General features: G+C 40.0%; 1 non-coding gene across 1 annotated transcript; it reads left to right on the top strand.

The window, feature by feature from the left end:
• The first annotated feature begins 264 nt into the window (after positions 1–264).
• Positions 265–368, top strand: LOC130978800 (small nucleolar RNA R71). Its single transcript, XR_009086414.1, has one exon. It is a non-coding gene; the product is annotated as a small nucleolar RNA R71 (small nucleolar RNA).
• Positions 369–22,323: the final 21,955 nt, after the last annotated feature.

Genomic DNA, 22,323 nt, shown 5'->3' with positions numbered 1-22,323 from the left:
TGAGTCAATATCTTATTCTGAGCCAAAATGGCATTCAGAGTATCAATCTCAAGAACTCCTTTCTTCTGACTTGTCCCATTGTTCACAGGATTCCTTTCAGAAGTGTACATGAATTGGTTATTTGCAACCATTTCAATGAGCTCTTGAGCCTCTGTAGGCGTCTTCTTCAGATGAAGAGATCCTCCAGCAGAGCTATCCAAAGACATCTTGGATAGTTCAGAGAGACCATCATAGAAAATACCTATGATGCTCCATTCAGAAAGCATGTCAGATGGACATTTTCTGATCAATTGTTTGTATCTTTCCCAAGCTTCATAGAGGGATTCACCATCCTTCTGTCTGAAGGTTTGGACTTCCACTCTAAGCTTACTCAATTTTTGAGGTGGAAAGAACTTTGCCAAGAAGGCATTGACTAGCTTTTCCCAAGAGTCCAGGCTTTCTTTAGGTTGAGAGTCCAACCATATTCTAGCTCTGTCTCTTACAGCAAAAGGGAATAGCATCAGTCTGTAGACCTCAGGGTCAACCCCATTAGTCTTGACTGTGTCACAGATTTGCAAGAACTCAGCTAAAAACTGATGAGGATCTTCCAATGGAAGTCCATGGAACTTGCAATTCTGTTGCATTAGAGAAACTAACTGAGGCTTAAGCTCAAAGTTGTTTGCTCCAATGGCAGGGATAGAGATGCTTCTCCCGTTAGAAGTCGGGAGTAGGTGCAGTAAAGTCACCCAGCACCTTCCTTGCATTGTTGGCATTGTTGTTGTTTTCGGCTGCCATAGGTTCTTCTTCCTTGAAGAATTCGGTCAGGTCCTCAACAGAGAGTTGTGCCTTAGCTTCTCTTAGCTTTCGCTTCAAGGTCCTTTCAGGTTCAGGGTCAGCTTCAACAAGAATGCCTTTGTCTCTGCTCCTGCTCATATGAAAGAGAAGAGAACAAGAAAATGTGGAATCCTCTATGTCACAGTATAGAGATTCCTTGAGGTGTCAGAGGAACAGAAAAATAGAAGAAAGAGGTAGAAGAATTCGAACTTGATCAGATAGAGTTCGAATTGTGCATTAAGAAGGAGTGATACTCCATAAATAGAAGGATGTGAGAAGAGGGGAGGTAATTTTCGAAAATTAAGTAAAAGATTTTGAAAACATTTTTGAAAAACACTACTTGATTTTCGAAAATAAGAGTGGGAAAGAAATCAAATGATTTTTGAAAAAGATTTTGAAATTAGAAGTTTAAAACGATTTGATTGAAAATTATTTTGAAAAAGATGTGATTAAAAAGATATGATTGGTTTTAAAAAGATGTGATTGAGAAGATATGATTTGAAAAAAACATTTTAAAAAGATTTGATTTTAAAATTAATGACTTGCTTGACAAGAAAAGATATGATTCAAAAATTAAACCTTCCTCAACAGAAAAGGCAACATACTTGAAATTTTGAATCAAATCATTAATTGTTAGCAAGTATCTTTGAAAAAGGAAAGAAATTGATTTTGAAAACATTTGATTGAAAAGATATGATTTGAAAAAGATTTGATTTTGAAAAACTTTGAAAACTTGAAAAAAAAATTGATTTTGAAAACAAAATCTTCCCCTTGTGCCATCCTGGCATTAAACACCCAGAATGGTATCCATTCTGGCGTTTAACGCCCAAAATGCTACCTTTTTGGGCGTTAAACGCCCAACCAGGTACCCTGGCTGGCGTTTAAACGCCAGTCTGTCCTTCTTCACAGGGCGTTTTGAACGCCCAGTTTTTCTGTGTAATTCCTCTGCTGCATGTTCTGAATCTTCAGTCCCCTGTACTATTGACTTGAAAATAGAACCAAGATCAAATAAACAAGGCATGCAAGACACCAAACTTAAAATTAGACACTAGACTCAAACAAGAAACATAAAGTATTTTTGGTTTTTATGATTTTTATAATTTTTTTGTGTGCTTTTTTCGAAAATTATATGAAAATAGAAAATAAAGGTTTCAGAATTCTCAATTTGAATTTCCAGGAATCATTGCAATGCTAGTCTAAGACTCCGGTCCAGGAATTAGACATGGCTTCACAGCCAGCCAAGCTTTCAAAGAAAACTTCGGTCCAAAATACTAGACATGGCCAATGGCCAGCCAAGCCTTAGCAGATCATTGCTCCAATAGCAAGATTGATAGAGATCAACAAGCTATTGTGATGATCAGTTGAAACCTCGGTCCAATAAGATTAGACATGGCTTCACAGCCAGCCAGATTTCAACAGATCACCAAGAAACACTAGAATTCATTCTTAAAAACTCTGAAAAAAAAATGCCTAATCTAAGCAACAAGATGAACCGTCAGTTGTCCATACTCAAGAACAATCCCCGGCAACGGCGCCAAAAACTTGGTGCACGAAATTGTGATCACTACTTTTACACAAACAATCCCTAGTAATGGCTCCAAAGACTTGGTGCTCAATACCGTGGCATAAACACAACTTCGCACAACTAACCAGCAAGTGCACTGGGTCGTCCAAGTAATAAACCTTACGCGAGTAAGGGTCGATCCCACGGAGATTGTTGGTATGAAGCAAGCTATGGTCACCTTGTAAATCTCAGTCAGGCAGACTCAAATGGGTATAGTGATAGACGAATAAAGCATAAAGATAAAGATAGAGATACTTATGTATATCATTGATGAGAGCTTCAGATAAGCGTATGAAGATGCCTTCCCTTCCGTCTCTCTGCTTTCCTACAGTCTTCATCCAATCCTTCTTACTCCTTTCCATGGCAAGCTCATGTAGGGTTTCACCGTTGTCAGTGGCTACCTCTCATCCTCTCAGTGAAAACGTCGCCTATGCTCTGTCACAGCATGGGTAATCAGCTGTCGGTTCTCGGTCAGGCCGGAATAAAATCCATCGATTCTTTTGCGTCTGTCACTAACGCCCCGCCTGCTAGGAGTTTGAAGCACGTCACAGTCATTCAATCATTGAATCCTACTCAGAATACCACAGACAAGGTTAGACCTTCCGGATTCTCTTGAATGCCGCCATCAGTTCTCGCCTATACCACGAAGACTCTGATCTCACGGAATGGCTGGCTCGTTTGTCAGGCGAGCACTCGGTTGTCAGGCGATCAACCATACATCGTGTATCAGGAATCCAAGAGATATTCACTAAGCCTCATATGCTTGTAGAACAAGAGTGGTTGTCAGTCACTTTGTTCATAAGTGAGAATGATGATGAGTGTCACGGATCATCACATTCATCAAGTTGAAGAACAGGTGATATCTTGGAACAAGAACAAGCGGAATTGAATAGAAGAACAATAGTAATTGCATTAATACTCGAGGTACAGCAGAGCTCCACACCTTAATCTATGGTGTGTAGAAACTCCACCGTTGAAAATACATAAGAACAAGGTCTAGGCATGGCCGTGAGGCCAGCCTCCCAGTGATCAAAGGATCTAAAATAATCCCAAGATGTCTAATACAATAGTAAAAGGTCCTACTTATAGAAAACTAGTAGCCTAGGGTGTACAGAGATAAGTAAATGACATAAAAATCCACTTCCGGGCCCACTTGGTGTGTGCTTGGGCTGAGCAATGAAGCATTTTCGTGTAGAGACTCTCCTTGGAGTTAAACGCCAGCTTTTATGCCAGTTTGGGCGTTTAACTCCCATTTAGGTGCCAGTTCCGGCGTTTAACACTGGAATTCCTGAGGGTGACTTTGAACGCCGGTTTGGGCCATCAAATCTTGGGCAAAGTATGGACTATCATATATTGCTGGAAAGCCCAGGATGTCTACTTTCCAACGCCGTTAAGAGCGCGCCAATTGGGCTTCTGTAGCTCCAGAAAATCTACTTCAAGTGCAGGGAGGTCAGAATCCAACAGCATCTGCAGTCCTTTTGAGTCTCTGGATCAGATTTTTGCTCAGATCCCTCAATTTCAGCCAGAAAATACCTGAAATCACAGAAAAACACACAAACTCATAGAAAAGTCCAGAAAAGTGAATTTTAACTAAAAACTAATAAAAATATGATAAAAACTAACTAGATCATACTAAAAACATACTAAAAACAATGCAAAAAGCGTACAAATTATCCGCTCATCACCGGCCAGTCTTTAAGTTATTTTATAGCAATCCATTTTATTAGGTCCTCGTCAGGTCCTTTCTATGGATCACTTTCTATAACTTCTTGCATTATTCTGTTTTCATCTTTGCCGATTTTGTAGAATTTGGATTTTTAGCCCTCGTTTTTATCGTGATCGCACAGTGAATTCGATTTTCACTTTTTGTCGATCTGTAGCTTTATAATCGGGCGATGAATGTTTTTAGAATAATACGACTTGAGCGTTTGTAGATAATCTGAACAAATTTTATTAAAAGAAAATGCAAATATACACGAGGAATTAATTTCCTAAGTCGGGTGATTTGTAGGTCTTGGCGGGGCGCCTCGTTAAAAAACCTTTTTCAGGAAAAAGAGTGCGCCTTGTCCAAGATCTTTTTTCTCCCCCTAACTATAGTACCTTCTTAGGTTGCAAGCATGCCATGATCTAGGAAGCTCTCGTCCATCGAGTTCGGAAAGTTTGTTGTAGCCCTTTCCTAATACTTCTATGACTCAGAAGGGTCCTTTCCAGTTTGCTGCCAGCTTTCCTTCTCCAGGTCGAGTTGTTCCTATATCGTTTCGGATTAGGATAAGATCGTTTCAACGAAGGCCCGCTGTATTACTTTTTGGTTGTATCTGGAGGCCATTCGTTTTTTCAGCGCCTCTTCCCTTATCCGAGCTTTCTCTCGGATTTCTGGAAGTAAGTCGAGCTCTTCCCTTTGAAGTTGGGAATTGACTTTTTCGCTAAAATAGATTACTCTGGGTGATCCTTCTTCGACCTCCACCGGAATCATTGCCTCCATTCCGTAAGCTAATCGGAAGGGTGACTCCTTTGTCGTGGAATGTGGAGTCGTTCGGTACGCCCATAGAACTTGTGGGAGCTCCTCCGCCCAGGCTCCCTTTGTATCCTATAATCTCCATTTTATCCCTGCTAATATAACTTTGTTAGCAGCTTCAGCTTGCCCATTGGCTTGGGGGTGCTCAACAGAGGTGAATTATTGTTTTATATTTAGGTCGGCCGCTAGTTTTCTGAAGCCTACGTCTGTGAACTGGGTACCATTGCCTATAGTGATGGAGTATGGAACTCCGAACCTTGTGATGATGTTTTTATACAGGAATTTCTGACTTCTTTGAGCTGTGGCATTGGCTAGGGGTTCTGCCTTGATCTATTTTGTGAAGTAGTCTATTCTTACTATGAGAAATTTGACTTGTCCTGATCCTTGAGGAAAAGGTCCAAGGAGATCGAGTCCCCATTTTGCGAATGGCCAAGGTGAGGTTACGCTGATGAGTTCCTCTGGCGGAGTGGTGTGGAAGTTGGCATGCTTTTGACATGGCGAACATGTCTTTACGAATTCTGTGACTTCTTTTTGTAGGGTTGGCCAATAGAATCCTACCCATAGTACTTTTTTGGCGAGTGCTTGCGCTCCAAGGTGATTGCCACAAATGCCGCTGTGTACTTCTTCTAAGATATCCTTAGTGTTGGAAGTCGACACGCATTTTAGCAATGGTGTTGAAATCCCTCTTTTGTATAAAGTATTATTTATGATGGTATAGTATTGTGCTTTCCGTTTTAACCTCTTTGCCTCTTTCTCATCTGTAGGGAGGGCCTATTTGGTGAGGTAATTAATTATGGGGGTCATCCATCCCAGATCGCGATCTGTTATGGCTAGGACCTTTTCTTCTTCTGAAATTGATGGCTTCTGTAGAATTTCTTGGATAAGGCTTCTATTGTTGCCTCCTTGTTTGGTGCTGGCTAGTTTTGAGAGTGCATCGGCCCGGGCATTCTGTTCTCGGGGTATGTGTCGAATCTCATACTCTCCGAGTTGTCCGAGTTGTTCCCTGGTTTTGTCTAGATATTTTTTCATAGTGGGATCTTTGGCTTGGTAGCTGCCTGTTATTTGTGAAGTGACTACCTGTGAGTCGCTGAAGATTTTTGAGCTCCAACCTCCCTAGCCAGCTTCAAACCAGCTAGTAGTGCCTCATATTCCGCTTGATTGTTTGAGGTAGGGAACCCAAATTTGAGGGAGAGTTCGATCTGGGTCCCCTGGTCGCTTTCAATTATTACGCCTACGCCACTTCCCGTTTTATTTGAGGAGCTGTCCACGTATAGATTCCATTCTGTGGGGATTTCCGATGTGTCTGTGAATTCCACAATAAAGTCAGCCAGATATTGAGATTTGATGGCCGTCCGAGCTTCGTATTGAAGGTTGAATTCGGACAACTCGACTGCCCATTGCAAGATTCTTCCTGCCAAGTCTGTTTTCTGTAGGATTTCATTTATGGGCTGGTTGGTCCGAATGTTAATGGTGTGAGACAGGAAATATGGGCGAAGTCGTCGAGATGTTATTATGAGAGCGTAAGCGAACTTTTCTATTTTCTGGTAGTTCTACTCGGACCCTTGTAATGCTTTGCTGATGAAGTATATGGGTTGTTGCCCACTGTTGTCTTCTCGAACCAGTGCTAAGTCTATTGCCCGATTTCCCGCTACGAGATACAAGATGAGTGGTTCTCCTTCCCGTGGCCGACTTAATATAGGTGGCTGTCTCAGAAATTTTTTGAAGTCTTGGAAGGCTTGCTCGCATTCAACTGTCCATTTAAACTCCTTTCCCTTCCTTAGAGTGGCGTAGAAGGGGAGAGATCTTATTGCGGATCCCGCCAGGAATCTGGACAAGGCTGCCAACCGCCCGTTGAGTTGTTGTACCTCTTTGATACAAGTCGGGCTTTTCATGTCGAGTACGGCCCTGCACTTGTCTGGGTTTGCCTCGATTCTTCTTTGTGTGATCATAAAACCCAAGAATTTACCAGCTTCTACTGCGAAGGTACATTTTGTGGGATTGAGTCGCATGCCTTGTCGTCTTATGGTGTTGAATACTTGTGTCAGGTCGGATAATAACATCTCTTCGTTTTGCGTCTTCACTAGCATGTCGTCTACGTAGACCTCCATGATCTTTTTGATGTGATCCGAAAAAACTTTGTTCATTAATCTTTGGTAAGTGGCTCCCGCGTTTTTGAGACCGAAGGGCATAACAATATAGCCGTAATTTGCCTTTGGGGTTAAGAAAGGTTTTTTCTTGGTCGGGTGGGTACATTGGGATTTGGTTATATCCCGAGTATGCGTCCATAAAGGAGAGGTATTTGTATCCGGAGGAGGCATCTACTAGTGCGTCGATGTTTGGGAGTGGATAAGGATCTTTCGGGCAAGCTTTGTTGAGATCGGTATAGTCGGTGCACATTCTCCACTTCCCATTTGACTTTTTTACCAAAACGACATTAGCAAGCCATAGCGGGTATTTGACTTCTCTTATGAAGCCTGCCTCCAGTAGAGCTCGTACCTATTCTTCCACTGCTTGAGAGCGTTCTGGTCCTAGCTTTCTGCGCCTTTGTTGTACCGGCCGAGATCCTGGGTAGACTGCTAGCTTGTGGCACATTAGTTTGGGATCTATGCCTGGCATGTCTGCAGCTTTCCACGCAAAGAGGTCGGCGTTGTCGTGTAGGAACTGTATGAGTGTTTCTTTTATGTCCCCTTTTAGGAGTGTGCCGATGTTGGTTGTTTGGTCCGGGGTGTTCCTGATCTGGATTTTCTCTATTTCTCCTTCAGGTTGTGGGCGGAGCTCCTCCCGCCTCCGAACTCCACCGAGCTCGATTGTGTGGAATTCTTCTCCCCTGCCTCTGAGGTTTAGACATTCATTGTAACAGCAGCGTGCCATCTTCTGATCTGCCTTTACTGTGGCTATTCCTTCTGCGGTTGGGAATTTCATGCATAGATGCAAAATCGAGATTATTGCGCCGAGTTGATTTAACGTTGCCCGACCTATTAGGGCATTGTAGGCTGAGCTTACGTCAACGACGATGTAATCTATTTTGAGTGTTCTTGACTGACTTCCCTTTCCAAAAGTTATGAGGAGCGGGATGTATCCCATTGGTTGAACCGGGGTATCACCTAACCCAAACAGGCTGTCCGGATATGCTCTGAGTTCTTTTTCTTCCAAGCCGAGTTTGTCGAAGGCGGTTTTGAATAAGATATCGGCAGAGCTCCCCTGGTCTATCAGTGTGCGATGAAGATTGGCGTTTGCCAGTATAATAGTGATGACCATGGGATCGTCATGCCCTATCGCGATGCCGGATGCGTCTTCCTTGGTAAAAGTGATTGCCGGGATGTCGGGTGCTTCCTTCCTTTCTGCGACATGATATATGTCTTTGAGATGTCTTTTGCGGGATGATTCGGAGATTCATCCCCCGGCGAATCCGCCATGTATCATGTGGACGTGTCTTTCTGGCATCCAGGATGATCGCGTAGTTGGTCCGACATCTTCTGCTCTTCTTTTTTTTCTTTGTTCATCCTCATGGGTGGCCAGGTATCGATCTAGGTTTCCTTCTCGTACGAGTTTTTCTATGACGTTTTTTAAGTTAAAACACTCATTGGTGGAGTGCCCGCGGATCCGATGGTATTCACAATATTCAGTCCGGTTTCCTCCTCCTTTTTTGCTTTTGAGTGGTCGAGTTGGTGGTATTTTTTCTGTGTTACAAACTTCTCTGTAGACATCCACGAGAGACACCCGAAGAGGGGTGTAATTGTGGTATTTTTTTATTTTCTCTCCATGTCGATTTTCCTTTTTTCTGGAATCTTTGTCTTTATCCCGAGGGGTGAACCCTGCTTTTGAGGTCTCTCCTAATCGGGAGTTTTCCTCCATGTTGATGTACTTTTCCGCTCACTCCTGTACATCGTTCAGAGATGTGGAGTACTTCTTTGATATGGATTGACTGAAAGGCCCTTCTCGCAGGCCATTAATGAGACCCATGATGGCAACTTCTGTTGGAAGGTTTTATATATCCATGCATGTTTTGTTGAATCTCTCCATGTAGTTACGCAAGGTTTCCCGCTCTCCTTGTCTGATTCCTAGTAAGCTCGGAGCATGTTTAGCTTTATTCTTCTGGATGGAGAATCTAGCTAGGAATTTTTTAGCCATGTCGTCGAAACTCGAGATGGACCTAGGAGGGAGATTATCGAACCATCTAATTGCTGTTTTTGTTAAAGTAGTTGGAAAGGCTTTGCAATGAACTGCATCTGAGGCATCGGTGAGGTACATTCTGCTTCTGAAGTTGCTGAGATGATGGCTCGAATCTGTGGTGCCATCGTATAAGGTCATGTCTGGGAGTTTAAAGTCCTTTGGGATTTTTGTCTTTATGATTTCTTTGGTGAATGGGTCTTGCTCCTTTCGTACGTTATCTTCGGGAATGGATCGGCTGGCTTTCGTCTTGACATCGGCTTCAATTTTTAGGAGTTTGGTTTCCAGTTCCCGACGTTGCCTTATTTCTCTTTGTAGATCCTTCTCAGCCTCTCGTTGACGTAGAGCGTCTTCCTCAAGTTGTTTTAACCGATCTTGAAATGCCTCCAGGGCTCCCTCGTTTGGGGAGTTCTTATTGTTGATTTGGGGAGTATCTTTTGGTGTTGTGTCCGCATTTTTATGCGGCGTTCCTTCTTCTATATCTGAGGTGTGATCGTTGTCATGGTCGTCTGCCATGGTAATGGGATGACTTCCAGGTTCCCCGGCAACGGCGCCATTGTTCCGAGGGTTACCTGAAACTAGAGGTCGATCTTGGACGAGATCTTCTATGCTGGTCGGAGCTGCGGGGTCCGATCTGATGATCGTGGTCGGAGTCGCTATGTCCGACTCGTTGGACTTGGTGATGATGCTGATCCTTCGTCCCCGGACGGTGGGGGGTACCTGCAAAGGACTCCGATGCTTAAGTTAGCAAGGGTATTAAGCAGGTATTGAGTAGAATCAGAGTATGAGTTATACCTGGGTGCTCCAGTGTATTTATAATGGCGTAGAATGACCTTCTTAGATAAGATAAGTTAGTTATCTTATCTTCAAGTAAGGTCATCTTATCTTCAAGGGAATCGCCTTTATCTCTACGGGCTTGGGCTGCCCTTGGATTTGGGACGTGTTCCTCTATTTGGGCCCTTTGTTGGGCTTTCCTGTGACTTGGCCAAGCTCTTTGAGAAGAGGTCGGGTCATCCTGACCTGAAGAGGTCGGTCGCTTTGCCTGAAAAACATCCCGGGTCGAACAGCTTGACCCAGGGTATGAACAATAACTATTATTATAAGAGAACTCGATCAAAGGTAAAGAATTGTCCCAATTTCTACCAAAATCTAGAACACAACTCCTTAACATGTCTTCCAATGTCTGGATCATCCTCTCTGATTGTCCATCAGTTTGAGAGTAAAAAGCTGTGCTAAGATCTAGACGAGTTCTTAACACTTTCTGAAAAGATTTTCAAAAATGAGAGGTAAACTGAGGTCTGCGATCTGAAATAATAGACGCTGGAATTTTATGTAGTTTAACTATCTCATCGACATAATGTTGAGCATACCAAACTACACTAAAAGTTATTTTCACTTGAAGAAAGTGGGCTGACTTCATCATTCTATCCACAATTACCCAAATTGAATCAAAACCTTTGAAACTACGAGGTAAACCTGTTACAAAATCCATCGTAATTCTTTCCCATTTCCATTCAGGTATCCCAATTTGTTGCAATAACCCAACAGGTCTTTGACGTTCAGCTTTAACATGTTGGCAAGTTAAGCAATGAGAAACAAAAACTCCTATGTCTTTCTTTATGCCTTCCCACCAAAATAATTATTTCAAATATTGATACATCTTATTGGAATCTGGATGAACTGCGTACTTAGAATTTTGAGCCTCTTCCAAAATGGCTTTCTTCAAGTCGTGGTTATCTGGCACGCATAAGCATTGACCACAACGCACAACATGTTGATCAAGAGAAAAGTCTGAGTTCCTCCCATTGCGAACATGTTCCATAATTTTTCTTAGTTTTGGGTCATCACTTTATGCAGCCTTGATCTATTCTATCAGAGAAGATTAGGCTCGAAGATGTGCTAAGAAAACTCCTGATTCTCCAAGGTCAAATTGAATTCCACCGGCCTCCAATTGATGGACTTCTTCAACAATTGGTCTCCTTGCAAGAGTAATATGGGCCAAGCTACCCATAGATTTTCTACTAAGCGCATCTGCTATAACATTTGCCTTTCCAGGATGATACAAAATGGTACAATTGTAATCTTTTAGCAACTTCATCCATATCTGTTGCCTTAAATTTAAATCCTTCTGTTGAAATATATACTTCAAACTCTTGTGATCTACATAGATCTCACAGGTCTCACTATAAAGGTAGTGTCTCCAAATCTTCAAAGCAAAAATGACCGCTGCCATTTCCAAGTCATGAGTTGGATAATTCTACTCATGTTTCTTGAGTTGTCGCGAGGCATAGGCAATAACGCGACCATGTTGCATCAATACACAACCAAGTCCTATCCGAGATGCATCACAAAAGACTGAAAATCTCCTAGACCCAGAAGGTAAAACAAGAACAAGTGTTGAGGTTAGACAAGCCTTAAGTGTCTGGAAACCTTCCTCACAAGCTTCTGACCATTGAAACTTTACATTCTTCTGAGTTAACTTGGTTAATGGTGTAGAAATTCTCAAGAAGTCCTTGATAAATCACCGATAGTAGTTGGTCAACCCTAGAAAGTTACGAATTTCTGTCACGGTAGTAGGCCTTGGCCACTTTTGAACGGCTTCAACCTTCTTTGGATCTATCATGATTCCATCTTTTGATACAACGTGCCAAAAAAGTCACTTGATCAGGCCAAAAATCACATTTAGAAAACTTAGCATAAAGCTTGTGATCCCTCAAGGTTTGCAACATAATCCTCAAATGATACTCATGCTCCCTAGCACTTTTTGAATATACCAAGATATCATCGATGAAGACGATAACGAAATAATCTAAGAAAGGTTTGAAGACTCAATTCATCAAGTCCATGAAAGCTACAGGCGCATTCGTCATATCAAAGGACATTACTAAGAACTCATAGTGTCCATAACGAGTACGAAAGGCAGCTTTTGGAATGTCTCCCTCTTTTATCTTCAATTGATGGTACCCTGAACGCAGGTCAATTTTTGAGAAACAGGTAGCTCCTTGAAGTTGATCAAACAAATCATCAATCCTCGGCAATGGATACTTGTTGCGAACAGTTATCTTATTGAGCTGGCGATAATCCACACATAGTCGCATCGTTTCATCCTTCTTCTTTACGAATAGAGTAGGAGCTCCCCATGGAGAAATACTAGGACGAATGAATTCTTCCTCCAATATTTCCTCCAATTAACCTTTAATTCTCGTAAGTCAGTTGGAGCCATACGATAGGGAGGAATGGACACAGGCTGGACTCCCATGACTAATTCTATGGAAAACTAAACTTCGCGGTCAGGTGGCATCCCTGGTAGTTCATCAAGGAACACGTCAGGAAATTTCTTAACAATAGGAACCTAATCAAGACTAGACACTTCAGCATCAACATCTCTAACAACTACCAGAAATCCTTGGTTTCCCTTATCCATCAATTGCATAGCACTCATAGATGAGATTATGCTAGCTAAAGTGGGACAATCATCACCCTTCAAAACAAAAGGTGAGATACCCAGTATGTCAAGCTTCACAGTTTTAGAGTAACAACCCAAATCAGCATGACAAGCTGCTAACCAATCCATACTTAGGATAACATTAATATCTTCCATTGGTTCTAGAAGAATTAAGTCAGCTAAGGTATCAACCGTATTAATTTTAACAACACAAGACCGAAACACGACTCGAACCACTGTGGAGACTCCAAGTGGAGTGCCAACATAAAATGGGTGGGATAATAATTCAGGTTTTTTATCGAACGAGATGCAAAATATGAGATACATAGGAATAATGAGAATCCATATCAAATAATACCCGCACATCTAAAGAACAAACTTGTAAAGTACCTGCCACCACAACATTAGAAGCTTGAGCATCATGACGTGTTAAAGCGTACACACGTGCCTGACCTCTTCCTCTCTGGCTCCCTCCTCTGTTATAAGTCTGACCCCTACCACCTGCTGAAATCCAATTCTTCCTCACTTTTTGCCATCGTTAACTCCAACTTCCCCTCATATTTCTTTACACTCCTATTTATTTTTCACTTGTTCTATCCCACTCTTTCATTGCTTTCTACCGATGTTAACCGCAACCTTCTCCCATCTTTTCTCATATTCCTCTTCATCAATCACTTGCAAAACCCAATTCTCCCTCATTTTTTGCCATTATTAATGCCGTCCTTCCCTTACTTGTAGTTAACCTCGGCTTTTGCATATGCTCTAAATCTATAGAGACTCATTGTAGCTCAAGAATTAGAAAACCTATTGATATTATCCTTAGTAAAACATGATTTATTAATGTATTGTGATGTTAGGTTACCTTGTAATAATCCCTTATTGCAAACTACAGACTTTTATATTTTTGTGGACTTCAACTGAACTTTATCAAAATAACAATCGGTTAAAAAAACTTTATAGATTGAATGATTAAATGTTCCTATATTGAAGATACTTTTGCAAGAATCATTTTATGAATTTTTAGCTAAAATATTTGCAGTTAACATTGCATTTACCTATGAATTAACATAATTTACACCCACTAATCAATATAGTTCAAACACATTTATTTTCATGCTTTTTGTTATGATTCCACCATTGGTATGGAGTGAGAATTGAAAATTATACATGTTTTTGAGAAGAAAAAGTGAAAGAGAAGAGGATTTGGTGAGAAATTGAGAGAGAGCTAATGATGGAGAAGGAGATTTGGATCGAGAAGCTAAGAAAAAGAAGGATTGAATGAAAGAAATCATGCGTTATTAATGGAGAAGAGGATATTAATTCCACGATATCTCAAAAACTATTTTGATGATTAGCTAATCTAAATGTAATTTAATAATTTTATTAGTGTCTCAACTATTGTTTGCTCAAGCATGTTAATGGACTAAGAAATTTTCTTTAAAAAATAAAAACAAACAAGGTATATTCTGAACCTGAATAAGTTGAAAAATAAATAAACACAACATCAGAAACTAAGCTAAGTAATAACGACTACCATAGATAGAGTCTAGCTACCTCAGAAGCTAAGTACCTCTATAACAGACTTACACAAATCTGACTACATCAAAATCTATTTTGCTACCTCAGAAACACAATTGTCCCACTTTCACGTGTAAAATTAAAGAAAGTGAAAAATTACTTACCTCAGAAAAGTGTCATGGTTTTTATTTGAAGAAGTTTTCTCTCATAGCCGAAATAAAGTACAGTATAAAGCTATCATTCTTGGCAACAAACGCTAACACAAGGTAGAAGTAATTTGACTTTTGACACTATTTCATGAAATGTAAAGACAGGGATAAAAAATATGTTTTCAATAATCTATCTACATAAGGTTGATTTGAAATCTTGAAGAAACAAGAAGAATGATTTGAGAATGAAATGTTGTTATTTTCCTATCATTTTGTTCTTGGTTTATTTGCTTCTTACTCTTTTGTTTTGAAAGAAATTTTAGTTATTCAAGTTGTAATCTAGGCAGTTCTTGGTTTCATGTCTTTGGACCAGATTGAATTCTTGTAATTCTGAGGTTAGTTTGCATTTAGTTGTACTATCTTAGTATAGTCTTAGAGAACCTAGAAATAATTCATCAACTCAATTATAGAAGTTGAAAACATCTTTCGACTAGTTCACCATATGAGTCTTCAAATTGCACACACACTTATCATTCTTTGATCTTTAGTCTTGATAAGGTTTAAGAATGTCTAAGGTTCCTAGGTCAAGGTGCAGTTTGATCTAAGTCTTTCTATAAATGTCAGGACAATATCTAAGGTTCTTAGTTAGTGAGGTATTCAATCAAGTCATTTCTTAACCTGAGAAGGCTTGAGACAATAATATCTAACATTCTTAGGTTGGTGAAATATCCAATGTAAATATTCACTGAGAATGTCATTTAAATATCTAAGGTTCTTAGGTTGATGGAGTATCTAATATGAATTTTGCCTGAGAAGGTCAGTTGTATATCTAAGGTTTCTAGTTGGTTGGGTATCAGATAATATCAAAGGTTTTTAGATTGAATTGCACTATAATATGAGTCAAAGCAGTAAACAAAAAAGGCTCTATGAAAAGAATATTTTTTGTACACTCATTCTATTAGTAGAACTGTCAAATTACTTGAGGACTAGATTAGGCATTTTAAGTTGAACTTCTATACATCGCATGTGTACTTTCTCTCTGATCTACCTTCTTTATACTATGCTCATTTATTATTCATTTAATTTATTTGTCCTGAGTTTAGTAGCAAAAATTTATTTTAACAAATGCGAGTTCAATCAAAAATGGTTTTAAAACTCATCTAAAATCTATTAAAGACTTTAGAAAACATCTTTTATACTTGCTATCACATAATAAACTTTAAAGAATTTAAAATTAGGTTGTTGTTTGAATGCTCTAACTATTATTTCTGCTAGACGCAGTCAATCACTTAGAAGCATTTTAAGTTCATATTCAGCTTAAAAAAATCAAGCACAATCCAGTCTCATTTTTTGCACACTCTCTACAACTTTAAACTTTTGTTTTTATTTTTTTTATTCTCTTTAATTTTTATACTCTTATATTATATGGAATGCGACCAATTATATTTTAGAGGTGCAAAATAATATATTGTTAAGTATATCAATGCATGAGTTTTATTTGTAATGTGGTTAAGCCTTGATAGCAATGTTTACAGATTTGAATACACCATTTAATTTATTTGTATAGGTAGAGAAAAAAACTAACAAATTCAAATTCATTTTTTTACATTTGTAAATAATTCTAAATTTATATTTCTTATGGCTTAACACCTCAACTAGAATTAATCCTTGCACTCAGCCCAAAGCACACCCTTTGAAAACATAATTAGCAATAAAAAAGTCTATTAAAATCATATATTCTGTAAGTATAATATCTACAATTAAAATTATTCACTCACTTAAACGGCACTATTATATTTTTCTACTTAATTTCATCGTTAACTCTTATAAAATATAGGAGAATTTCTAACACTCATACAAAACATTCATGGAGAGTTAGGAAATCATATCTAGGTTTATGCATTTTACAGGCAAAATTTACTAATAAAAAAATAATTCTTAACTATTAAGAGTTGTAATAGGCAAATAAAGTGAATGTTGTATATCTTTGTATATTCTTGAATTTACTTCAAGTCGTGTTGTTATCATCGTTTGCTAGTACTTGGCTTAAGTTAGATTTTTTTATTTTGACTAATCAATATTCTTTATGAAAATTCTAGTTCTTAGTTTAAGTTAGTTTTATCTTTAACATTGCATCTCCTAAATTCTAGTACTTATTTTTCAATGAGCAATATGATGAGTTAGGATTCGCACCGGTTCGGAAAATAGATAAAATAGTTCCGTTGTGAGTATAGTCCAAACCGGCAATTAAATCCCAATCATTAAAGTTTAATTCAAATCAATTATATCAACCAAGAGTAATAAAACTTCGGGTCGTCTTCCCTTGGGATGCAATTAAAGTGTTACGCTTTTGGTTGTTAGGGCAAAAGAGTGGTTTCCAAATTAAAGAACGAAAGATTAAAAGAACCAAGCAATAAGAGAACTAAGGGATGATCAAAATTGTAATTAATACAAGTAAAAGGGAACAAGATCAAAACTAGTAAAAATGCTAAGATATGCATAAAAGAGCCTTGACTTGGGAAATGAGAATCCGAAGAATCCTATCATCGCCATAACCACAACTATGGTAATTATGATGAGTCAATCTCGCTTAGTCAACTGCTAACATCGAAGAATAAGTCAAGCAAGCATAATTGACCTTAATCCATAAGTCCTAGATAACTTATCATACTAGTTGGTAAAAAGCTAATGTCAATGAAAACAAGAGTCAACTAACTACCCGAGAATTACCACTAAATGTCGGACAATATGACTCTAGTATCCTAGGAACTCAAAGCCCAAGGCAAGGTGTGAAAATCTACTCAAAATTATCAAGTGGTATTTTCACAAACACTTAGTGGGTATAAAACCAAAACATGAGAAATTGCAAAAGAAACATAGAAACTATATCCAACTATTCACAAAACCAACTATAAACAAGTAATCAAGCATATATAAACCATAAAACAGTAAATTCATCAATCAAAACTTCAAGAACTCAAAATTGGAAATATAAACAAAGCACTTGAATCAAGAGGCAATGAAAGTAAAAGAGATGTAATTAAAGAGAGAAAATTAAGAGTACTTACAATTAAAGAAGCAAAATCCAAAACGAAAGCTTGGTATAAAATGCTACAATGGAGATTGAAGTAAACCCTAGGGGAGAAATGCTACACTACACTACTCCTACTTCTAAATTAACTATGGAAGCTTCCTAACTAATGAAAACTAAAACTAAAACCCTCATGCCTTCATATGTGTTGATATCCCCTTCATATAGTATCCAAATTCAGCCTTCAAGCCTTCTAAAATGGGCCAAAAGCCCTCAAAAATCGCACAGCACGTGTTTCATTAATGAAATCACGTGTTGGGTCCTGTGCGTATGCACATATGTGTGCGTATGCACACTTGGCTGAATGTTCTTTCGTGCGTACGCACAGGTAGTTATGCGTATGCACACAAGATAATTTCTTCTTGTGCGCATGTGATAAACCCATATTTTATGATATAATTTGTGCTGAATTTAAGTGTTTTATTCAATCCTTCACCCATTTATGCATGTGAAATTGCATGGTTTTACCTTCCCTTCCTTATTATGAGATGTATGTGAAAAACATGTTTTCTAGGCTTTAAAAGTATTAATTTTAATTATCTTTTATTGCCATTCGATGCCGTGATTCGTGTGTTGAGTAATTTTAGATCTTCTAAGGCAGGAATGACTTAAAGGATGAAAAGGAAACATACAAAAATGGAAGGAAAGCATAAAATGGAGTTTTTGAAGAAACGGACAGTGACACATCCGCATGGACGACGCGGCCGCATTCCAGCGCGAAATGGCAATGACGCGATCACATGATTTACGCAATCGCGCGCCACAAGCGAAACGCATATGACGCGGACGCATGACTGAAGCGACCGCGTGACAAGGAAAATTCCACATGACGCGACCGCGTGACTCACGCGGACGCGTGACAGAGGCCATGCACAAGAAATTACAGAAAGCGATCCCAGCGATTTTTGAAGCCCTTTTTGGCCCAAATCCAAGTCCAGAAAACACAGACCAGAGGTTATGAAGTGGAGGAATGCATCCGAAAGAAAAGGGAGCTCGCCAATTAGTTACTTTTCATAGTTTAGATGTAGTTTTAGTGAGAGAGGTTCTCACCTCTCTCTTAGGTTTTAGGATTAGGATTCCTTTTAAAGGATTTAGGATTTCAACTCTTCATCAGGTTCAATATTTCTTTTACTTTATATTTCTCTTCTACTTTGAGATACTTTAATGCTTTTATTTATGTTTGATTTATGTTGCCCAATTGGCTTATGAATATTTTCCATGTTAGATTTAACTGCTTTGAATGAATGTTATTTGAGGTATTCCAGATATTTATGATTTTAATTTAGCTTTTTATATTATTGGCTTTAATTGATTAACTGGAAGCTCTTGAGTTATCAACTATTAATGATTGATTGTTATGTCGGCTAATTAACTGGAATTCCACTAACTCTAGTCTTTCCTTAGGAGTTGGCTAGGACTTGGGAAATCTAACCAATTGGTTCACTTGATTTTTCCTTGATTACGCAAAGGTTAACTAAGTGGGATTAACTTCCATTCTCATATGAGTAACTAGGATAGGACTTCCGAGTTTTCATATCTTGCCAAGAGTTTATTTTATAGTTAATTATTTATTTTATTTGTCATTTAATTTACTTGTTCCTCACTTTCAAAACCCCAATTTACAAAACCCATAACTAATAATAAGAACATACCTCCCTGCAATTCCTTGAGAAGACGACCCGAGGTTTAAATACTTCGGTTATCAATTTATTTAGGGGTTTGTTACTTGTGACAACCAAAATGTTTGTAAGAAAGGTTGATTGCTTGGTTTAGAAACTATACTTGCAGCGAGAATTTATTATAACTTCTAAACCGTCAATCTTCAGTTCTTCAAAATGGCGCCGTTGCCAGGGATTTGCAAACATGTGCCTTATTATTGGTTATTGTAAATATTTTTCTTTTACTTGTTTATTTGTTCTTTCTCTTCCCTCTTATTTCTGATAGCTACTATGAATTCTCACCCCTCTCGCTTTGAGTTTGGTTCTAATTTTGTTGCAAGGAATGGAAGCTATAACAGGACTATGCATCAAGGTCTAAGCAATCAAAGATTGATGGGGCCACGAGGATCTGATCAACCCTTTAGGCAACAACATCCTCCCAGATATCATGGACAACGACCATTTTACAATGCATGCCCAACTGATAGATTTGGTGGACCGCCTTGTAGCTACCAACAAGCCCCACCCTGTGCTCAGAGACCATCCTTTCAACACAATCTCAATCCACCATACTCACAAGCTTCTTTTCACCATTCACTACCACATGATCCTTATCCACCCCAACGCCAATCCAATTACTCCCAAGAACCACCACACACCTATGCACCATGTCCATATCCATCAAGCCAAGAATCACAGGTTCGCCTCGAAGAATCAGTAAAACAATTTAATGCAACCCTTCATCAACTGGAGCAAGCAATAAATCGATTATCTTCTAGACGTTCAGGCACTCAACAGACTCCCATGGCTTCATGTGGAGAATCTAATGAAGAACGCAACACAAAGAAGACACTAGAAACTCCAGTAGACAGCATAGAGCATAACTTCGTATTGGAACAAATAGAGGACGCTGTCATTGTAGAAGAAGAAGAGTTGGTTGAAGATTTAGGAGATGCTGAACCTCCACAGGAATTCAGAGTTGTGGAGAATTCCATCGAAGAATTAATGCTAAGGAGGATTGTGCACAACCCCCAAGGCAGGTATCTTATGAAGAATTAGACGGAATTACCCAAGACTCAAGTTTTCCTAATGATGATAGTCACCACTCAAGTTCTCTTAATAATGAACTTGCATCCGCAAGTGAATTCTTTGAGACTGAAGAATCTTCCCCAAGTGAATATGAAGATGATGCTAAGGTCGACTTCTCTCAACCTCCTATTTAGGACTCAAGCGATGAGGAAGATATCAATGACTTTGATCAAGACATGGGTAAAGTTGAAGAAATTTGCAAAGAAGTAGAGGAATTTACAGAAGACCACAAGGGAGTAGAGCTTGCAGAACCACTGAAAATACTGACACCAAGGCCACTACCACCCAACACAAACTTCAAGTGGGTAAAATCCTTGACTTTCATCTTTATTTTTCCACTTGAATACGGTTTACTTGAAACAGATGGCAAGCTTAGAGCTCTTTGCGACTTTAAGAGAAAAAAGGAATTGACCCGCACTCAACGCTGGTATGCAAGATTCCATGAGGTTTCGCACTTCAATTTGAGGTACAGGAATTAGTGTCAAGCTCAATTGAAAGGATATCATAAGCTGTTTGGTCACTGCAGTGCGAATTCAGATCACTCATCACCTGGTTGGAAAGATGCAGATCAAGACAAAAACGGGTGTAAAAGTAGAATTTGGGATCCTGAAATCTATTCCGACAGTCGTCACCCCGGGAGCCTGAGAATATGTTTAAAGCTGCTCAGAAGCTTTACATGCTTAGTTTGGGACCCCGGAGGATGCTGGCATTCCAAACACTGGTGGAGATTCCTGGACGAATTCAAGCACAAGCCACCCTAGCAGGAAGCTCATCAAATGTCCAACTTAAGGACTTTAACTAAAAGTGCTAGGTGGGAGAAAACCCACCATGGTATGATCATTCATTTCTCAATTTTTATTATTAGTCTGTTTTGTTCATTTTTGAATTTTGTTTGAACCTGAATTTGTGTATAACATTCACTGCATTCTGCATTCTGCATACTGCATAAAAAAAAGTGAGAGGAGAGAGCACGCGACGCAACCGCATCGCTGACGCGTCCGCGTCACAAGTGCAGTAAAAGAAAAGAAAGTGAACAGAGAGTTATGCTGAAGCATGGCTTGAAGTATGCCTTTGGCTCAAAATTGTTCCACGCGACCGCGTGCCCCATGCGATCGCGTCATTTGCGGAGAATACTTCCCACGTGTCTGCGTCATTCACGCGAACGCATGATCTGGATATCGGCGTAAAGATCCAACGCCTAGAAAGTTGGGCTGGAATCGTGCGGTTAGTGTGCGATTAGCACAAAACAACCCACGCGTACGCGTCCTTCACGCGAACGCGTCACTTACACAACCCCCATCCCACGCGAAGCCGTGAGCGACGCGATCGTGTCGCTTGGATTTTATGACCCCCTTTATCAAACAGAGAGTTGCGCTAAAACGACGCTGGAATCGTGCGTCTAGCACAAATTCCCGCGACACGGTCGCGTGTTTTTTCGTGTCCGCGTCACCAAGCTCATACCCAACCCACGCGATTGCGTCAACCACGCATCCGCGTCAACCCCATTTCACCTTAGTCACGTGATTGCGCGACTCACGTGTTCGCGTGGTTTCGCGATCACTAACCCCGTGTCACGCGAACCATACCCCGACGCGCCCCAAACCCTAACCCTCTTCCCTCTCAATCTCTGCAACTCCCTCTCTCAGCCACCATCCCACCACCAGCCACCACCGCACCGCCGCCATCTACCCTCAACCACCCAGACACCACCGCAACCACTACCCCTCTTCTCTCTTTTCTTCTTTCTCTCCCCACTCTCTCTCTCTCTCTCTCTCTCTCTCTCTCTCTCTCTCTCTCTCTCTCTCTTCCGCCACCATTCCACCACCGCAGCCCACTTCCGACCGGCACTGCCCCATCCGCCGATCACCACCCCAAACTGCCCATCCCCCTCATCAATCCCCACCAATCTCGTCGTCCTCCGCCATCCACCCCCAACCACCTCCGACGATCGGATCCGCACCGCCGTTCACCCAGCACCGCCGTGCCTCCCTTCCGGTACTGCCACATCGCCACTACCTTCCCTCTGTCCTATCCCTTGCTCTTTGCGCACCAGGTTTCGCCATACGGCGATCCATCCCTGCGACTCTTTCGTTCATTTTTCAATTTCTATTCCGAATAGGCTAGGTAGAGATGCATGTTTGTAGTGGATTCTAGGTGGTTAGGTAGTCTAGGATTTGGATAGTGGATTTATGCCTGATTAATTGCGCTGTTCGTACTTCTTGTTTTATAATTTTTGCAATTCTGCCATTGCTGTCATTTTAGTATTGCTCATATGCTGTTCTTACTGTTCATGCTGCTTTTGCGAATGTTC

Source organism: Arachis stenosperma, chromosome 4 (assembly GCF_014773155.1).
Source record: "Arachis stenosperma cultivar V10309 chromosome 4, arast.V10309.gnm1.PFL2, whole genome shotgun sequence".
Taxonomy (NCBI): domain Eukaryota; kingdom Viridiplantae; phylum Streptophyta; class Magnoliopsida; order Fabales; family Fabaceae; genus Arachis; species Arachis stenosperma.
The sequence above is the reverse complement of the archived record's forward strand: the minus strand, read 5'-3'. Positions and strand labels throughout refer to the sequence as shown.